Raw genomic sequence first — 14,090 nt, 5'->3', positions numbered from 1 at the left:
GAAGCTTTTCTCTCTTCTTCCATCCCCCCATTAATGAGTTAAGGAGTGGACTATTATTTTTACTCTCATTCTCCACCCCTCTTCAAATGAAGGGACATGAGATTTTTTTTTTTATAAATAAGTATCATCAGGGAAGAGAGGGTATAAATTATTTTGTATTTCCCTAGTACCACATAGAGCTTTTGTATCTAATAAATAGCAGTTGAATGAATCACTAAAATGTAAATTTGTTTTACATAAGACACTTCCTTCAATTCTTTTAGGATGAGAGATTTCATCCCTGTGGGCACTATTTCTACCAAAGCATACTGCAGATCCTCTTCTCTTTAGTATCTATGGCCAAAAATATTAATCACTCATCATTCATCATTTGTCAGTGCTTAGGTGATTGTGGAATTTAGTTTCATTTCATCCAAGGGCCTTTCCAATCCAGATCTCTATAATGTGCACTCTAAACATTATAGCCTTTGAGAACCCAAGGTCACCCTTTCCACCATGGACTAAGAATCTAAGTGATTCAAGTATCAGTTCTAGCATATTCTGACAATATGGTTTTACAACATTTAACCTCTTGATGACCCTGGGCAGGTATTCCTAACATAAAATGGCTAGTGTTAAGTCCTCCTAATTCAAAGGATGGAATATAACATGCTAAGACTAATTTCCTTTGCTGTCCCTCCATGTAGATGTCGGTAAGTTAAAGAAGTCGAGAAGCATCATGGTTTTCCCACAGGAGAGAGAAAACATCTCATCAAGTAGTTCCTAAGGCCCTTGCCAAAAGCTAAGGGGGGCTATCATAACTTGATTAATATCAATCAATAACATTGGGAAATGTTATTTGTCATAAAATAACAAATTTAGAGTTGAAAGTCATTTAGTCCAACTCCTTCATTAAATATATGAAAAAGCTGCTGCCCAATTGCACATTCTATCTAAATAACCTTCCAACTATGCAAATGCAAATGGAGGTGCCTAAGACAAGAAGTTGTCAACAAAAACATTCCTTTGAGGCAAGTAGGTAGTGCAATAGAGTACCAGCCTTAGAATCAGAAGGACTTATCTGCACAGACACACACTTTGTACACTTTCAAAGACATGGAGATCATTTCTAAAACACTGAAATTTGGTCAAGGAATATTCTTCCATGGAATAACAACAGTAGAGATATTGGGGAGGGTGTTCTTCATTTGGGAATTTCTGGTGCACTGCGAGAAGTTACTATCCTTATAATTGCTTACATTTTTATCTGTCCCATAGATATTTCTTTGATTTCATTAGAGTAAAATTCTTTCATATCAACACAATTTAATTCAATAAACAATGATTAGGCACCTGCGAGGCATGAAAAATACATAGACAAAAATAAAATAGTCCTGTCATGGAGTATAGGGGAGAAGATAAGTTATATTTTGAAAGATTACCACAGGAGATCTTGAAGGAGTTATTCAGGAGATAGTTGTTCACATATTTACAACTAGATTTCATGAGAGAGGTTAGGACTGAATTAAAGTCACTTACCTAGAAATGGTAACAGCTTCTAAAAGCTGATAAAATTTCCAAATGAGGAATGGAAATGGGGATAGGGCCTAAAACATGGGGTATAGGCTATATTCCACACTCTCCTTTGCTGAATTACCTTTAAAACAGGTGAAGAATCATAAAATAGGGTCTTAGAAACCAACCAAAGTGAGTCTCCAGGAGGAATGGTTAGCAGTCTTTTTTTTTTTTTTTTTATAACTTTTTATTGATAGAACCCATGCCAGGGTAATTTTTTTTACAGCATTATCTCTTGCATTCACTTCTGTTCCAATTTTTCCCCTCCTTCCCTCCACTCCCTCCCCTAGATGGCAAGCAGGTGGTTAGCAGTCTTGACAGGTACAGTGAAGTTAAAAAAAAAAAAAAAAAGATAAGAACTGAATAAGAAATTATGGATTTAACAGTTAAAAGATCACCAGAGATCTTGGAGAAAGCCTTCTTGGTCAAATAATAGGGAAGGAAGTCATGTTGTACAGAATTAAAATATAAATGAATGGTGAGAAAGACAAGGAATGCAATGAAGTAAAGACTATTATTTCTAAGATTTTGTCAGTGAAAGGTAGGTGAAATATAAGACATTAGCTTAAGGAAATGGCAAAGTTATGTCAGGTCTAATATGACATAACTATGATCTAACTGTAATCATATATATAATACATAAATATGATCTAACTATGATCGTGGCAATTCATTTCACAATACTTGGTTTGTTGGTGCTGTCATCTTTCCCATAAAGAAAGTGCCATTTTTCCTTTGTGCATATAAATAAATTGACATCACTTACTAGGAAATGTATGCACTTATTGGGAAATGTATAAATACTTTTTTATTTGGCTACTAGTCTATCTCATAAATTCAAGACACCTCAATATATAGAATACTGAACTAAAGGCCCTAAGTGAATGCTTATCTGTAGCTCACACTAAGTTTGTATAGTGGCTTAGAAGAATTGAGTTAAATCAGAACATTAAATGGTGAATAAATATAATGGCACTTTTGATCTTTGTTTAAACATGTAGTCCATGGGCACTTTGCTGAAAAGTAAGCCCTTGGTCTCTGGGAATGTTTTAAAGATTCCAACCAGGGTCACAAGAGTCAAAGCTTCTATGTCAATAAGAGCAGGCCCAAAGTTAGTTGTGAGGTGAGCCAAACACTCTTCCTGCCTTCCCTTTCTACCTCCTTTGACCTTTCAAACAACACTTTTCACTATCCATCAAATACTGCCCTAGAATCTCTAGAATTTAAGGAAAATTAACACAGATCAGAGATCACAATGTTCTAGTATAAAAAAGAAATCTGGGAAGCCATTCTGAAGATGCTATATCTTGGCTTCCTCTGTTGATATCCTAGGGACTTGACCATTTGTAAAAAAAATGTCCTTCAATTAATTTTATTTGGATTAATAAGTATTTTTTGAGTGGATTACTTTTTTTTCTTCCCTAGTGTGATCACCACCTTACACCACCATCACCACAAAACAAACAAACAAAAACATTTGGAGAAGCATTTGCCATCAAATTTAGGAGGTAGAATGGATCTTTCAATAATGAAAGGGAAAAGATCCTATGAATTCAGAAAATTAGCATTAATTCAAGGATCGAGTAAGTTTTTGTTTGTCTTTTTTTGTGGTGGTGATAGTAAGGCAGATCTAACATATTGATAGGTACTGGAAATAGTCAGTATTCAGAGAGAGATAGAAAAAGAATGATAGTAAATAATCATTGAAACAAATGAATGGAGGAGGCCCCAGCTAGAGAAGCTGGCAAGGAGATAAATTAGCTGTTCCTCTTGAAAAGGGGTAAAGGATAGTTGAAGGCATAATGGGGTTCTGAGGTATGGAATATAAAGAGGAAGGTAAAGATGTTTGGTATACTTTCATAGGAGACAAAGACATTTGCTGGGAGAAAGGGTGTAGAGAAGAGACTGAAGCTTTAAAGAAAGAAGAGAAAGTTTATAGAGTTCCTCCCCCTACCCCACTCCATGGAAGGAATCACAGACAAATACGGTATATTTATCCACTACAACAGGTCTCCTGACCCTAAATCTGGCTGTCTTTCTTTCCTTTACATTACATTGCTTCTTCATCAAGGACACAAGGAAAAAGTGAAAAGAGTGTTTCCAGGTAAACTGTTAGAGTTCAAAGATGTTAAGTAAATACAAAACTTTAAAAAATATTCCTCATAAATATGTTATACAAACAAAATTTGACTAAACAAATAGATTTTTTTTTAAAAAAACATTCTTTGAATATTGATTTGGAAATGAAAAGATAAGAGAGAAGAAATGTCAAATTATTTATTTCTGACAAAGTGAATAATAATTCAATCATTCTGTATGAATTGTGCATAATTTTGGAAAAACTGTACTATAGAATCATGTAGAATTTAAAGTCCACAAGAGATACTAACTAGTATTTTATTCTCAAACATACCAGATCAATAAGTAGGGAACAGCTATAATTCTAGTGCTTAGAATCACTGGTATCAGACAAATCTTTAGATAGGTTCTGTGATTCATGAAGCAGGACACTATTTTCCAGCTTTCCCATTGATTTTTGATACATCCAGAAAATTTATTTATACTTTGTTTCTTCACCAAGTATTAGTCTTGCAAAAGAAAAGTCTATCATGGAACCAAAGGCCTCTTTTCAAATCCTGTTCTTAGTCTTTAATCTTATCTATGAATCTTATCTTTAGTTTTCATTTGATGTACAATTTTTCTCTGTGCATTTCTCTGAACTCAATATAATGCCATGTGAGGACTCATTGATGAAATTGGGGGCATTTAGCCTGGAAAAAAAAAAGACTTGAGGATGATCACTGCCTAAAAATATTTGGGATCTAGTCATGTGGAAGAATGACTAGACTTTTTCTGCTTTTATCCAGAAGTGGCAGAATTTATAGGGAAAGATAGTTCAGTTCAATATAAGGATAAACTTCTTAACAATGACATACATCTAAAAATAGAATGGGTCACCTCAAATAGTTGTCAGTTCTTTAGAGTAGAGGTCTTTGAAGACTCAATGGATGATAACTTGCCAGTGATGACAATCATGTTTCAGAGGCAAAATGGGTTAGCAATTTTCGAAATCCCTCTTGACTCTTAAAATTGTTTAATAAGTTTCACTAGGAGTTAGGATTTCACTAGAATAATATATAGATGCCTATAAACACAAATAACACATTCATATATACACAAATATATATGTATACGTAATATGTTATGTCTATTTATCCATGACTATATACATATATTTCCCCCTAATTTGTTCTTTTGTTTTTTCTTAAAGAATTACATCTATTTCAGAAACTTGGACTGATTTTGTGTGTGTGTGTGTGTGTGTGTGTGTGTGTGTGTATGTGTATGTACAACCTTGCTTTTCCGTCTCTATCAATGTTAAAACATCTCCTGGCAAAAGTCTCCTTGATCTTCTCCTTCTTTTATTGCTAGTGTTCCCTCTTACCAAACCTCCTGCCTATCCCTGAATTACTTCACATATACTTTGAATATATTTTGCACTTATGTATTATATGCTGTCTCTCCCTATAAAATATAAGCTTTTTGAAAGCAAGGATTATTTTATTAAAATAGCCAATCAACACCCCCTTTCTTGATGGCCAAATTTTACATTCCAATATATTTTTCCAGATAAGCTAGAGTTGGTTTACACTGATGAAGATGAGTTTTGAGATACAAAATTAGCAATGATGTAAGGATATTGAAAGTGAGAGCTAGTGGTCAGAAAATTGTTGTTACTGTCCTTTCCAAAATTCTACTAGACATACCCTTTGGTGACTGCATGGCACACAAAATGTTATAGGGTGAGATGTAGCTTTTTAAAAAAATTGACATTCATTAAGTGCCAATTATGAGCATGACCCCCAGAATTAAAGAACAATGAAAAAAAAATCCTTGATATTAGGGAATTTATTTTCTATTGTATTACATACTCATCAAGTGAACTAGCCTGTTATAGATATAATAATTTGGATTATTCCAAATGTTTTAATCTTAAATTTTCAAAATATATATTTAAAGTATATTGTTTATATTCAGAAAAATAAGGATTTTTTTAAGTTTAGTTTTTTTAAATTATAAATTTAGCATCATTGTAGAGACTTCTGTTTGATAAAACTATGGAGGGGCTAGTCTATTGGGAAAATTGTATTAAATAATTATTGAGTGGCTACTATGTATGAAGGCCTATATTAGGAAGATGTTCAAAGATGAGAAGATGTAGTCTTAGAATCAGTGAATTTGCTACCTAATAAGCAGAAAAGAAAACATGTACATAGTTTCTCAAAGCTGGATGACCCAGGCAGGGGAAGTCAAAAGCACCAATTTTTGTCCAAATACGGGGTAGACATATAGAGAAGCAATAAAACAATGAGTTAACTTAAACTGCCCAGAATCCAGATTAGCTTCTAGTCTAAACTCCAGTATAATGGAATTACAAAGAATAGTAACAGCTTGCAAGGAATTTATAGCTAAAACCTTCCCTGCCCTCCCCTCCTCTGCCTCTTCCCCCCCCAAAAAAAAACCCCCAACAAAACCAGGTAGATTCAAGGTAAGAAGAGTATTGAGAAATACAGGGGAAAATCAGGTTAGTTTATTCTCTTTACTCTTAGGCAAGACCTAAGGGTCTAACACTATCTTAGATAGTTGACTATCTCTCTTGTGTATAATGACCTCTTTCTCACATTTCTTTTCTTGACTTCATTTTTTAAAAATAGCCCTCACTTTCAGGAAACTCTTCCTCATATTTAATAAAATTGCTCTATGGATTCCTAAGTAACAGGTGTGTTATACTCTTGACTACTTCTAGTCATAGAATAGCTTTGGGGGAAAATATATATATGAAGGATAGATAAAAACATGAGGATGTCTTTGACCATTCAGAAAACTTCATTCCAACATGTTGTAAAACAAGGGCGTTTTCACTTAACTAATATTTAAAACAGAAGTGTAATGTTTGTATATTCCTATTCAATTAAAATCTATACAAAATACCATTTTGAGCTCACTATATGAACATTCAATACAACACAAGCAGTAATGGCACCAATACATTGAGATGAATTATATTTTAGCATCTGGATTTGGAACATACTTTTCTACATATTGTCACTAATACATTCATTTTAACTTAATGTAAAATTTTTTCCAAATATTATTTCCAAATAAGTGATTCAAGTGGACACCTAAACAAAAACACATGTGCTTTATATTATCTTAGTAAAGAGTAAATATAAACAATTATGATTAAAGCAAAAGCGTGAAAAAAAACATACAAATCAATGATTTTCATTTTATTTTCCTTCCAGTGATCACAGAGTAATCAAAGATAGCTATTGATGGAATACAGCTTAAAATTTGTTTTTCATTTGAATTGAGAACAAAGAAAGATTCTGGATTTGTAGGTTTTGCAATTTCTTTCCCCGTAAGAAAGTGAGAACTTTTCTGTCTTCAATATGTTTTTTCTTCCTATTTACAAGAAAATACTCTTGACTTAAGCAGATGGACCTAGATAATTTCCTGCGTTCTCAGACACTATTTTGGAGCACAAAAATTAAGCCACTCTTTTGTTGAGTTTGGAAGCTCAAAATATGTACGGGGATGTTAAGGACACTGAAACTCGGAATTTTATGCCAGACGCCAAGGCATTAGACCATCAGTATCACACATAGTTTTGTTCAAATGTTTACTAAATATATGACACAGTCCTTTTTTACCACCTAATAGCGATCCAAAAGGATTCATCTGTCCAAAGAACCCTTTTTCTTGCCCTTCTTTACCATCTTTTTGGAAAGGTGAAGTGGTGAAGAGAGCTAAACCGGAATCCCTCCTAGACTTGTAATCTGCAAAATCCCAACCTTTTTGTCCTTCCTCAGAGGATCAGACTTTTCTCCGGCAGCCTTTGTTATTAAAGCAACACACCTTCAGCCATACCTCCAGCCTTTCCTTTTTTCTTTTAAAGAGATCTGGAAACATTTAAATCGATCGGGGGAGCGAGTGAGAGAGGGAGGAAGGAACAGAGAGAGGAGAGGTCTACTTACTGAGCAACCACTGCCGCGTTAGTGTGACTTGCTGGACCAGGGATGGGGAGTCACATCCATGGGCAGCCTAGAAACGAGCACAATGGCCTGCGTGCAGAGCGGACGCGCAGGAGCCAGCCGCCACCCTGCAAGAGGAGCAGAGGCGGCTCCACGGATTTCGGCTGGGCGGCCGGGAATGTGTGGATACAAGCTGCCTGCCTTCGCAGCCTAGCGAAACCCCCACCGTATCATTTTACCATATAAGGAGACAAAAGCCTCGGAGACACTCACTCTTTAAGGCTCCCAGCAGCTGGCATTCAACACTTTCTCTCGTCTGTAGTATGTGTGCGTGCGTGTATGTGTTTTCTTTTCCTCCCAAACACTCTGTCAGGCTCTTGCTTCAGCCAGACTCTCACTCCTCCTTCTAGCCTCCTTCCTCTCATCTCCTGCCACCTCCATTCCCACCCCCTTTCAACTACCTCTTTTCATCATGTTTTCTTTCTTTTCCTTTTAACCCAATGATGTCTTTATGGGAAAAACTTGATGAAAACCTAGCTGTATCAACTTACAGAAAGAGTTTTACACTCAGGCTGATACCAGCATTCCAGAACTCCTCACCTGGGGTACAGTGCCAAGCCCGGGGCGGTTGCTGTTGCTGCTCCTACTCCAGGAGTTATCGGAACCTGGTCACAAGCCGATGATTCTGTCAGCCTAAACATTCACCTTCTGTTTACAAATGAGGTGGGGAAGCAGACTTTGGGAGGAAGTGGGGGATTGGGGTGAGAGCGGAGGAAAGACTGGCCATTTGAAGAGCGGGAACAGTAAAACCAAGACATTTGCATACTTGGAGCTTCCCTTTAGTATACTTTTCAGTTCATAAAAGAAACTAGTAGAATGGTCAGGCAGTCAACCAACTAGCATTTATTAAGTGTCTACAATGTACCAGGTACTGTGCTAAACGCTGGCGTTGCAAAGAGATAAGAACACAACAATCAAAAAGCCAGTCCCTAATTCGCAAGGCGCTCAGAGTCTAAGAGGGACCAAAAACGAAATGAAAATGTAAAATCTTTTCTCTGAGAGACGAAGGCAAAAGATCAGCCCTTAGTTTCCTTTCCACTAGTAAAAATCAAAATTTTAGGTGATAAACGAAAACTCTGAAGGACTACAAACTCTACTGGTTCAGATCCATTAATTGAAAAAAGTCAACAACTCGATCCCCAGGGAAAGGAGATTGAGTAAGTGGGTGGGAGGGAAGGAAGAGGGGAAGAAGGGAGGGAGTTTGCATTGAAAGTCAGTCAAAGGGAACTTTGGGATTGTAATTGTTTCTTCTTCGGTGTGTAAAGAAAATTCAAGTTGTGAATTGTAGATCCAGGTCAAAGGAGATTAGTTGATAACCTGAACTGGGTGCTGTTAATATTAAATATAACTGATAGTAGTACAATTCAAAGATTGGGTAAAGTTCATCATAATACATGCTCTGAAGATAAAGGTTGAATTGGAAAGCCAGAGCACCAGGTTCAAATTCCTGTTCTTCAGTTTACAGTCTATGTGTGTATAGGCAAATATGAGACGCCTCTGAGCTTTCACTTTCCTTATCTCCCTCTGAAGGGGACTTGATGAGATGATCCCTAAGACCACATTTATGTTTTATAATTCTGTAAAAGAGATGTTCACTATTTTCTTGTTGAACTCAGAATTTACCAAAGGACCATCCGAATGATTAAGAGAGAGAACCCAGAATCAGCTCTTCATTTTATAGGTCAGCCAAGTAAATCACAAAGTTCATTAGTGAAAGAATCCAAAACTCTTGACTCTACATGAAGATAGGAGATTCTTATTTGTTTGTACAGAATTTTAAGGCTTAGAAACTAATCAGTCCTATTTGATTCTTCATTACCCCAAGTGGAGTTTTCTTGACAAAAATACTGAAGTGGTTTGCCATTTTCTTCCTCAACTCATTTTACAGATGAGGAAGCTGAGGCAAACAGGGTTAAGTGACTTGTCCAGGGTCATATAACAGCTAGTATGTGTCTGAGGCCAAATTTGAACTCAGAATGATGAATCTTCCTGACTTCAGGCCTGACATTCTGTGCACTGTGGCAACACACAGCTGACCTGGAGGTAACCATATAGATCATCTAATCCACTATTTTCATATTAGTCTCATGTTACTTAGTTCCAGAGAAGCTATGACTTGTCTAAAGCCATATAGGTAGTAAGTAACAGGGCTGAGGTCAAGACTCAGGTCTTCCTACTCCATAACTACCAAACAGATTATTACACTCAGAAACTACAGAGCTAGAGAGGGATTATGACTTGAACATGGTCACAGAACTAGGTTAAATATTAGAGATGGAATTTGAACCCAGGACTCTGAACCAGTGGTCTTTTTTTAAAAGTATATTTTGATACCTCATATAGGCACTCAACTAAAAATCATAACGGGTGAACATATGGAAAACTATAACAAAGCCATGTGAACATCACACTCATCAGGGTATATTGAAGGACTTTGAGGGAAAAAAATGGGAAGCATTATTGCTGAAGTTAAACAGCACAGTGACTCAAACTCTGGACTCAATAATTTACTAGTGACACATTATGGGGGGAGTGAGGTTCCCTGAGGGGTGGAGTAGGGTTGACAATATTCTAAATATAGATATGGAATCAGGAACTCTGAATCCTCACTGCAATTAGCCTTTCAATTTCCTTAAGTGAAGGGAAGCCTCTATTAGAAAAACTTGAGAAGAAAAAAGTCAAAAGGGCTGTTTTTTTAAAAAAACTGTAATTAAATAATTCACCAAAAATTCAAAGGGAAGACTTTTTTTTTTTTTTTTTTGGCAAGGGCACATAAGAATATAATTGATTGTTAAGAATGTACTCAAATAGCAGATTTATAGATCCATTCTTCTAAGCCTAAGTACGACTAGATCCGCAGGTGATTGAATATATTGTTTGTCTTTTGTTCTTGAAGAGGACCATGATATCAGGCAGGTGATGCTATGACATACAAGTGAATTGTATTTAAATGAAGGAGAGCTTAGCAGGTCATCTGCCTCACTTTCCTCTCCAGAACCATCTGGGTCCAGTGGCCAGATATAGATCAAAATGGCTAGAGATGGTCCTGGATGCATCTGGATGGAAGCTAAGGTCTTCAGAAGGTCTCAGTTTGACGGAAGCCATCCCTATTCAGTGATTAAGGCTTGGTAGAAACTGAAGCAAAGAATGGCCTCTTTCACCTAGGTCCCTCCTCCCCCCTAAAAAAAAAAAAATCTAAATAAATAAATAAAATTTGGAGGGAAGACCCTCAGGCTTTCTGAACAAAGCAGAAGTAATTGCTTTTTACTTTCAATCTGAGTGATTGGCTAGGATGACAGAAAAAGATAATGCTGAATGTTGGAGGGGATGTGGGAAAACTGGGATACTGATACGGATGCGTGCAGCCATTCTGGAGAGCAATTTGAAACTATGCTCAAAAAGTTATCAAACTGTGCATACCCTTTGATCCAGCAGTGTTTTTACTGGGCTTATATCCCAAAGAGATCTTAAGGAAGGGAAAGGGTGTCCCTTCACACCTTGTAATTGAACATTTGTGCAAAAATGTTTGTGGCAGCCCTCTTTGTAGTGGCTAGAAACTGGAAACTGAGTGGATGCCCATCAATTGGAGAATGGTTGGGTAAATTGTGGTATATGAATGTTATGGAATATTATTGTTGTGTAAGAAATAACCAGCAGGATGATTTAAGAAAGGCCTGGAGAGACTGATATGAACTGATGCTAAGTGAAATGAGCAGAACCAGGCAATCACTATACACTTCAACAACAATATTAAATGATGATCAATTCTGGTGAATGTGGCTCTCTTCAACAATGAGATGAACCAAATCAGTTCCATTTGTTCAATAATGAAGAGAATCAGCTACACCCAGTGAAAGAACTCTGGGAAATGAGTGTGAACCACAACATAGCAAATAACAAGCAAAGTAACTATATGGATATGTATACATATATTGTATTTAACATATACTTTAACTTATTTAACATGTATTGATCTACCTGCCATCTAGGGAAGGGGATGGAGAGAAGGAGGGGAAAAGTTGGAACAGAAGGTTTTGCAAAAGGTCAATGCTGAAAAATTATCCATGCATAGATCTTATAAATAAAAAGCTATAATAAAAAATACATTAAATCTGAGTTTATCAGAATTCAAACAATGATTTAATATAGCTAAAAAGGGATTAATAGCAATAACAAATATTAATAATAATAATAAGTATTATAAAATGTCCTGGACTACATAGTCAGAAAAACCTGCTTCAGATACTTCCAAGACTCTGGGCAAATCAGCTTCTCAGGACCTCAGTTTTTTCATTTATAAAATGGGGCAGTTCACTTTGGTAACCTTTAAGATTCCTTTTAGCTTTGGATCTATGGTCCATTGGTATGCCTACAGATGAATTCTGGCCTTCTTTGAAAAAATGGCAGATGCTAGATTGTCTCACATTTGGCAGGCAGAATGGAGGTATATGAATAGGCGAAAATCAAAACCTTATTATTAGTCAATGAGAGATCAATAATCGTTTTACACAATGATTCTTTCTTTTATGTATTCCCTTCCCATTTCTGTATTGCCTTAAGTTTTGCAAGGAACTTTACTCCCAGCAAACCTCTGAACTAGGAAGTATAGTAATTGTTGTTCAGTCATTTTGGTTCTGTCCAATTCTTCATGGCCCCATTTGGTTTTTTTTTGGCAAAGATACTTGGAATAGTTTTCCATTTTCTTTTTTAATATTATCTTACCCATTTTTACACCCTCATGAGTAAAAATGGGTGTAAGTCTCAGAGAGCTCATGTGACCTCTCAAACTGAGATCAAAGAATGTTTATACTTTAGTGTATAAATTATATTTCAATGAATCTCTGAACTCATTTATATGAATACTAACTCCATTCATGTAGATCACAACCCTTCTCCACTTTCACCACCTGTGTTAAATTTATCTTCATTCACCAAAATGCCAAAGATGTTCCACAGAGGATTCTGACTCTGATGCTTATGATTTCTGTGAGTTTGGACAAGTTATTTCATTTCCCTGGGTCTCTATTTCCTCATCTATAAAGTGAGAGTGTTGTATTTCTGTGATCTACCTAGCATGATGGAGATCTTTCTGTATCTTTTTCCATTTCTTTGGATTATGCCTACTATATCCATTATGACTCATGATATGAAACACCCATCTTCTATTCCTATTACACTTTTGTGGAATATCTCTTGTGTTAATTATTGTGAATAAGTCATTATTGGAAATACAATGAAGCCTAAATTGTATATGCCATTCATTTCTCCTTTGCCATTTGAGTCACATCTTTGATTCTTGGAGATTGTGATGTGTTAAGATTTGCAACCCTATGACATTAGCAGAACATTTATGTTAAATAGATGGGCTCTATACTATTCCTTCCAGGTTCAAACACAAACTTCTCTGTTGGGGATCTAAATCCTTTCACAATTTGATCTCAATTTATCTTTTCAGTCTTAATACATATTTGTGTCTCTTCATACCCTGTGGTTGAACAAAACTGGCCTCCTTGTTGCTCATACATGGCTCTCCATCTCTTATTTCCATCCTCCTATACTGGCTGTCTTCCATCCTGTATTTCAATTTCTTTTCACTTCTGCCTCTTAACATCCCTACTTTCCTTTAAGATGCAGCTGAAGTACCATCTTCTACATGAAGCTTTATCTAATCTTCCCTAGTGCCTTCCCTACCTTGTAATATTATATGACTAGATTTGAGTTTCTCAAGGGCAAAAAGAAGGAAGAAGGAAAGAAAGAAAAAAGATAAAGGGAGGAAGGAAGGGAGGAAGGAAAGAAGGAAGAAAAGAGAGGAAGGAAGATAAGAAGAAACAAAAGAAGAAAGGGGAAAAAAGAAATAGAGGAAAGAGAATATTTTTAGATCCTCATTACTCTATTTTTTTTTTGCCTCAATATTTACTAGTCGATACCTAACACATATCATTTGTGAACCAGGAAAGAACTAGCACAAATCACTTACCTGATTCTCTGAGTGTTATTGTTGTACCTAGAAAGGTTAATGAGAGTGAAACAACAAGAAGGGAAAGAAAACGAGTTTAAAAAGTAAGGAAAAATGAGAGAAACACATGATTAAGCTAGGATTGAAGGAATAGGAAAAGATCTAATCTATTAATAACTTTGTATCTGATCTGGCCTTAGGATAACATTTAGGTTCCAAAGGAATTGGGTGAAGGATCCTGTGTAGTGACTCAACACTAAAATTATCCTCACTTTGTGAATATTACTCAGCACAAGGAATGGATCTGAGGAGAAGGGGTCTTAAGAGAGAATGTCAAGAACTTGTGTCTGGGGGTGGAGGGTTGGGAAGGAATGCAGGATAACTGCAGATTTTTCAGGATAGCAAAGGGCTGAGTAGCAGCTTAAGATGAGTGTGTTCTATGTGAATGCCTTCAGCATCAATGTCCCAAGATAAAATAGATTTTT

The 14,090-nt window shown here is 36.1% G+C and overlaps 1 protein-coding gene across 4 annotated transcripts in view; it reads right to left on the bottom strand.

Annotated features, from left to right (window-relative positions):
• Positions 1 to 14,090, bottom strand: part of FHL2 (four and a half LIM domains 2) — a 101,437-nt gene that overhangs the window by 54,685 nt on the left and 32,662 nt on the right. The window contains exon 1 of one of the 4 annotated variants that reach the window (XM_051984316.1): positions 8,190 to 8,459. The exons of 1 other annotated variant lie outside the window; for it this stretch is intronic. The gene's annotated coding sequence lies outside the window, so the exon portion shown is untranslated. Of the gene's footprint in view, positions 1 to 7,592; positions 7,838 to 7,862; positions 8,094 to 8,189; positions 8,460 to 14,090 lie in introns of those variants that run through there. 2 more of the 4 variants (XM_051984314.1, XM_051984312.1) reach the window with 2 other exon arrangements.

This window comes from Antechinus flavipes, chromosome 3, assembly GCF_016432865.1.
Source record: "Antechinus flavipes isolate AdamAnt ecotype Samford, QLD, Australia chromosome 3, AdamAnt_v2, whole genome shotgun sequence".
In the NCBI taxonomy this organism is placed as follows: domain Eukaryota; kingdom Metazoa; phylum Chordata; class Mammalia; order Dasyuromorphia; family Dasyuridae; genus Antechinus; species Antechinus flavipes.
The sequence above is the reverse complement of the archived record's forward strand: the minus strand, read 5'-3'. Positions and strand labels throughout refer to the sequence as shown.